The sequence below is a fragment of the Fukomys damarensis genome, unplaced genomic scaffold, assembly GCF_012274545.1.
Source record: "Fukomys damarensis isolate Sample0158 unplaced genomic scaffold, DMR_v1.0_HiC HiC_scaffold_18, whole genome shotgun sequence".
Lineage (NCBI taxonomy): Eukaryota > Metazoa > Chordata > Mammalia > Rodentia > Bathyergidae > Fukomys > Fukomys damarensis.
This window is the reverse complement of record NW_022900930.1, coordinates 16,327,705-16,334,698: the sequence shown is the minus strand read 5'-3', so window position 1 is coordinate 16,334,698 and position 6,994 is coordinate 16,327,705.

Sequence of the window (6,994 nt, the reverse complement as noted above, 5' to 3'; positions counted from 1 at the left end):
AAAAAAGCAATCCATGGCTGATATAAGTAGTTCTGGACTCATAAAGATGCAGAACTTTGAATAGAAGTATCTTAATCTCAGTTTATGCACACACACACACACACACATGCGCGCGCACACACACAGACACACACACACACAGACACACACATTGAAAGTTTTGAAATGTGTGGTCGCTGTGCAGTAAGTGCCCTTCTGGGTCTTACTCAGTTCCGAGACATTTTCAGTCTGATTTCTAGACAGTACTCTTGGCAATGAAGTAGTACCTTCATGAATACAAAATGATTTATGGATAAGCTGGAACTGTGGTTTTCCTGCTATTCCTGTGACCTTTTAGAGTCACATACAAAATCCAATATCACAGACAACAAATTTTTATAGGATCAAGGCATGACCTGGAATTACTTTCTTTGCACTTAAGTAATTGTGCTCTGATCTAGAAAATCATTAATTTGATCAGATGAATGAATGGCTTTTCATTATTTCTTGCTTGATAATACTGGTTTAGGTTCAACTTTAAATACTACTCATTTACTAAATATGTGGTAGTTTTAAAGTGTGCTGATATCATTTAGTATTATGGCAAAGTCTTTACACTTCATTTTTGTAACACTTATGTAGTTTAGGTAATAGAAATAATCTAAGACAAAATTTTATTTAGTTATCTCTAACTTCTTGCTGATGGGATTTAATTTATGAAAAAATAATTTCTTTCTTTTTCTATGGTACTGAAGAAAAGATATAGAAACCTTGCCTTTTTTACTGAATATTCTTATTAGTGCTTATTTACCACATGGATTTAGACAAACTCCTCCACTCCTTAATTGTGCTTGCAAATATAGTTCTTTGCCTCCTGAGGATTTCAAGACAAATTCTAGACTTTTGATTTTTGACTTATTTTGACCCCTAGTTCTAGGTATCGGTATCAGCCAGGTTAAACTTGGCAACAAAATTCTACAGATAAACGTGGCACAGCATACTCACCTATGCATCATATGATATGTGATAGAATATAAATAAGTGCTGGGATGAGAAAGCCAGGTAAGTCAAGTAGTGATGAAACTTAATGGAGAATTAGGACCAGGCAAGCATTTCTTTGTTTTTCTTTATTTTGAGAGAATATTTAATTTTTGGATTCTTTTCAAATCTTAAGAATTAAAGACAAAACCTCTGTATTTGAACTTGAAAACTTGGAACCCTCTTGTTGATCACACCTGCATATGCCTGTATAACTTTTAAACCAAAGCTGGTCTCAAAAAGAAAAAAAAACCCACTTTATAAATAAACTCCACATTTTCTTTATCCAGTGTCCCATTGATCGAATACTACTCAGCCATAAAAAATGAGAAATTAGAGACATTTATAGCTAAATGGATGCACATTAAGGTGATACTCTTAAATGATATAAATAGGACATGTGTAAATACCTAATAGTTTCTCTAGTGTGAGAAACTGAAAGTGTAAATAAGGGCTAAAAAGTATAAAAGATAATGTGAAATAGGAAGAAAAGGGATGAAGAGGAAGGGAAAATGGGAGGGGGAGGGGAAAGGGAAGAAGGGAATGGAATTAATATGAGAAAATGAAAACTAATGGAAACTAAGTCTTTGTAGATAGGGAGGGGTGGAGGGGTGGAAGGGAGGGCAGGGGAATGGGGAAAAATAAGAATCAAGATGAATTATGTAAAGATAAAATTTTCCAACAATGACCAGTATTATATTGTATGCGTAAGTGTACCAATACAATTAATTAAAAGGAAAAAAAAAAAAGAAAAAAGCTGGGGATTTAGCACAGTGGTGTCACCACCTGCGGTTTCTCATATAAGAAAAATCATGATTTATTTCACTTAATATTATGGTCCCAAGGTGCTCCCATGTTCCCACAAGACTCAAGTATATCCTTCTTTATGACAGACTAGTACTCTGTTGTGTATAAATACCACATTTTCTTTTAACAGTTCAACCAGTGGGCACTAGGCCACTTCCATGATTTAGTTATTATGAAATGTGCTGCTATAAGCATGGGTATTCTGGTATCATTGTAATGGGATGACTTTAACTCTTTCAGGAAGATACCTAGAGGGGACATAACTAGGTTTAATGGAATTTCTAGTTTTAGTGTTTTGAGGAATTTCCACACTGATATCCATAGTGGCTGTACTAATTCACATTTCTACTAGCAGTTCAGAAGGGTCCTTTTTTTCCCACAATCTCTCCAGCATTTGTCATTGTTTGATTTCTTGATGATGGCCATTATTTCTGGAGTAAGATGGAATTCTAGTAGTAGTTTTAACCACCAGTTTGCTTCTTAGTGCTGCAGTCTTGTTTCCCCCTATTCTCTTATCTTTTCATTTTCATTATGTTGATTTCCCATTCGTGAATTCTCTGAAGAGCAAATGACTCATTGTGGAGACTTTCTGAATAGTGTTTCATTTCTTCCTTGATTCTTTTTTTAAAAATTTATTTTAATTTACCTTTTTGGTACCGGGGATTGAACTCAGGGCTTTGTGCTTGTGAGGCAGGTGGCAGCACCACTGAGCTAAATCCCCGGCCCTCATCATTGATTCTTTTCCATTTCTGTCTTTAAAAATTTTTTTACTGATCTTTTCCTCTTTATGTTATTTGATTGGAATTTAGAGATTACAAAGGAATTACATCAATGAGAAAACACTATGAAAGTAGATATAGAATTTTTTCTTTATTCCCCTTTCTAAAATAATTATTTCTAATAATTTGTTTGTATATTTCCACATTTTCTTTCAGGTATTAATATGTGTGCATTGACACATATACACATATATAAACATGCACATTTATTTTTCCATTTCTTTTAACCTTAAGATCCTACTCCATATACTACTTTTACATTTTGTTTTAAAAATTTTGTAATCTGTAATAAATCCTTTTCTAAATTACTAATTTATTTTAGATATTGGCTTAATGGTCTATTTTATGGATATGCTATAATTTATCAATTATTCACTTTTCCAGGCAATGGGTAATGGAAAATTTTTAAACTGCTATAAACAATGTTTCAATACACACCGATGTATATAGATTATTTTTTTAAACTGTGTTTTTTTCTTTGTCCATGTTGCAGTACATGATTGTATTTATTGTGGGGAATTGGGACATGGGCATCACATATCTTAATTCTTTTTCGTCCCCACTCCTCTCCCATCTCTCCTTGCTCCCTCCAACTCTTGATTCTCTCCCCATTTGAACATTCTGTATCTGTCAAATTGATTTTTTTGGGAGAATTAATTAGGCAGAGGATCTATGCAGTTAGTTACTGAGATATGGTAAATTACTTTCTAGAAAATTTGTAACTATTCATACATGCATCAGCATTGCATTTGAGTGCCTACTTCTTTATGCATTAGCCAGTTCTAGATGTTACAAAATTTTATCACTAATATTATAGATTAAAAATAAAATTTCAAAGCTAGCTTTATTTGCAGTTCTGGAGCTATAAATGAGAATTAATAACTTCTCAAATATTTCCTGGCCTTCTCTTCTGTGGGGGACTGCCCCATTGATTATGCCCAAAGTAGGCTGTGTGCAGTGCAGGCTATAAAGAGTTATTCTGCAAGTGGCATGTTTTAAGAAGCGAGTCTAGCCAAAGCTTATGTGACTCATGGGGCATTGTAGATGGCTCACAGGCCAATACCAGCCCCCACCCAACGTCAACCAACAGCCTGGCAGAGACCAGAGAATTGACCTGTGATGCAATGGGGCTTAAGGTGAGACACTACACAGCTGAGGTGAGAGTGACTCGCATCCAAATTCCATTCTCCCAATTAAAACCTTAACTAGAAGGACGAGGTTATTTCCTAACTGCAACCTATATTTTTTCTGTTCTGCTCCTAATTCAAGAATGCTTTTTCTTTTCCTTTACAAGATTTTCCAACCTCAACAACATGTACCTAACAACTACACATAGTTACTTTACTCTTACCTAGCTTCAATTCCTTTGCAATTACTCAGACTGTCCTATGAGTATGTGCTCTATTTTGGAGAGTGACCTGTGTGCAGCTGAGAAGAATGTGTATTCTGATTTTGTGGGGTGGAATACTCTGTAAACATCTGTTATGTTCATTTGTTCAATAGTTTGATTGAGTTTTAGTTTTTCTTGTTTATTTTCTGCCTAGTTGATCTATCTATTTGTGACAAAGGGGTATTGAGGTCCCGCACTACTATTTTATTAATGCTAATTTGATTTTTCATGTCCGTTAGTACTTGTTTTATATAGTTGGATGAACTAGTGTTTAGTGTATATATATTTATGATTGTGATCTCTTCCTCTTGGATTGTTCCTTTTACAAGCTTGAAGTACCCTTCTTTGTCTCTCTTAATCAGTGTTGGTTTGAAATCCATTTGATCTTCAAATAGGATAGCTACTCCTGCTTTTTTGGGGGTTCCTGTCACATGGAGTATTGTTTTTCACCCTTTAACTTTCAGGCAAGGATGTTCACTCATCATTCCTATCAGCAGATGACATGAAACTTTATATAGAAGACACTAAGAACTCCACCCAAAGTCTTCTAGGCTTAATAAACAAATTTAGTAGAGTAGCTGTATACAAGGTCAACATAAATAAAATCAATAGGTTTCCTGTACAAAAACAACAAACTCACTGAGAGAGGAACTGGAGAAACAACTCCTTTCATAATAGCATCCCAAGAAATAAAACATCCAGGAATAAATCTAACAAAAGAAATCAAAGACCCCTACTCTGAAAACTTTAGCACTCTGAAAAAGAGGTTGAAGAATGTATCAGAAAATGGAAAGACATCCCTTGCGTTTGGGTAGGAAGAACAAATATAGTGAAAATGTTCATACTTCCAAAACTGCCAAATAGATTCAGCAATCCAAATTGAAATTTCAGCAGCATACTTCATGGACCTTGAGAAAACAATTCAAAAATTTATTTTGAACAAGAAGAGATTGAGAGCAGCAAAAACAATTCTAGGCAGCAAAGTTAGCGGGTATCACAGTCCCCAATTTGAAACTATACTACAAAACTTCTATGATAAAAACTGCATGGTACTGGCAAATAAACAGACAGTGGAACAGATTAGAAGATGCAGAAACAACTCCAGACATACTCAGCCACCTCATCTTTAACAGAGGAGCCACACACCCTCACTGGAGGAAAGATAGCCTCTTTAATAAATGATGCTGGAAAAATTGGGTTTCAACTTGTAAAAGATTAAAACTAGACCCATATCTCTCAACATGCATTAAACTAAAATAGAAATGGATCAAAGATCTAAATATTAAAGCAGAAGCACTAAACTGGCTGGAAGAGAAGTTAGGTAGAGCTCTTGAAGACATTGGCATAGAAAAAGACTTCACGAATAAAATCTTTACATGTGAACTAGTACATAGAAAAACAACTGGGATCTCATCTTATTAAAAAGCTTCTTCACAGCAAAAGAAACCACAAACAGAGTGAAGAAACAATCCACAATGTGGAAAAATTTTTTACCAGCTGTTCCTCAGACTACTATTTAGAGGACTACTATTTAGAATATATAAAGAACTTAAAAAAATAGATGTCCCAAATTTAAAGACCCAGTCCAAAAAATGGGCATCTGAAATAAACAGACATTTCTTAGATAAAGAAGTAGAAATAGTGAATAAACATATGAAAAAATGTTCAACATCACTGATTATTCAAGAGATGCAGATGAAAATAATACTGAGATTCTACCTCACCCCACAAAGAATGGCTGCTATCAAGAAATCAACCAATCACCAATACTGGTAGTAGGGAAAAAGGAACAGTGCTCCACTACTGGTGGGAGTGTAGACTGGTGCAACCACTGTGGAAATCAATATGGAGAGATAACTCAAAGAACCAGGATTAGAGGATCTATTTGATCCAGTTATTCTCTGCCGGGTATCTTCCCAAAAGAACTAAAAGAATCATACCACAGTGATATATGCACATCCATGTTTATAGTGGCACAGTTCGTCTGCTGGAGACAGGATAGAGAAGAGATGTGTGTTTTTTAAAAAATAAAGCCAAGTACTACTCAGCTAAAAAAAATGAGAAACTAGAAACATTGATAGCTAAATGGATACAAATGGAGGCTGTACTCTTAAGTGAAATAGATAGGACACATGTATAAATACCAGTTAGTTTCTCTGGTGTTAAAAACAGTGTAAATAAAGATCAAAATATACAATAGATAATGTGAAATAGGAAGAAAAGGCCCAAAAGGGAAGGGGGCTGGGAGGGGTAAGGGAAAGGAAAGAAGGGAGAGGAATAAATATGAGATGAGGAAAAAACAGATACAAAGTCTTTAAGTAGGGAGAGGTGGAGTGTTTGAATAGTGGGCAGAGGAATGGGGGAAAAGTAAGAATCAAGGTTATATTATGTAATGGTGCAAATTCCTAATAATGAATGTCAGCATGCTGTACACCTAGAATGCACCAGTAAACTTAATGAGAAAAAATTGTCATTTGTAGGAAGATGGATGGAGCTGGAGCTCATCACGTTAAGTGAAATAAGCTAGACTCAGGAAGACAATTATTTCACGTTCTCACTATTGTGTGGAATCTGAAAAAGATGACATGAAAGCAGCAGGGAAATTCATATTAGATACGAGAAAGGGAATAAGGAGACATGAGAGAGAAGAGCATGAGTGTAATGATGGGATGGATATAATTAAAATATATTGTACATCTTAAAGTTCAATCTTTTGTAAAATTAATAGTCACTAATTGGAAAATAGTAGATTATAACCTATCCATTTTAATATAGCAAACTTGTGAGTTATGTTTGGAAAGAGCCTGGAACAGAATTCAAGTTTGATTTTCCTTGAACAGTGTTGAGATGGGAAAAAGCAGGCTCAAGACTTAAGCAAATGATGTCTATAACGATGGAAGCAAAGACTTGGCTTTAGAAAAGGTCTTTTAAAGGTTTGAGTAGTTATTTCCATTTTCTCGGGTCAAAAAGATCAACATAAGAAAATGCAAGGTGAGTGACA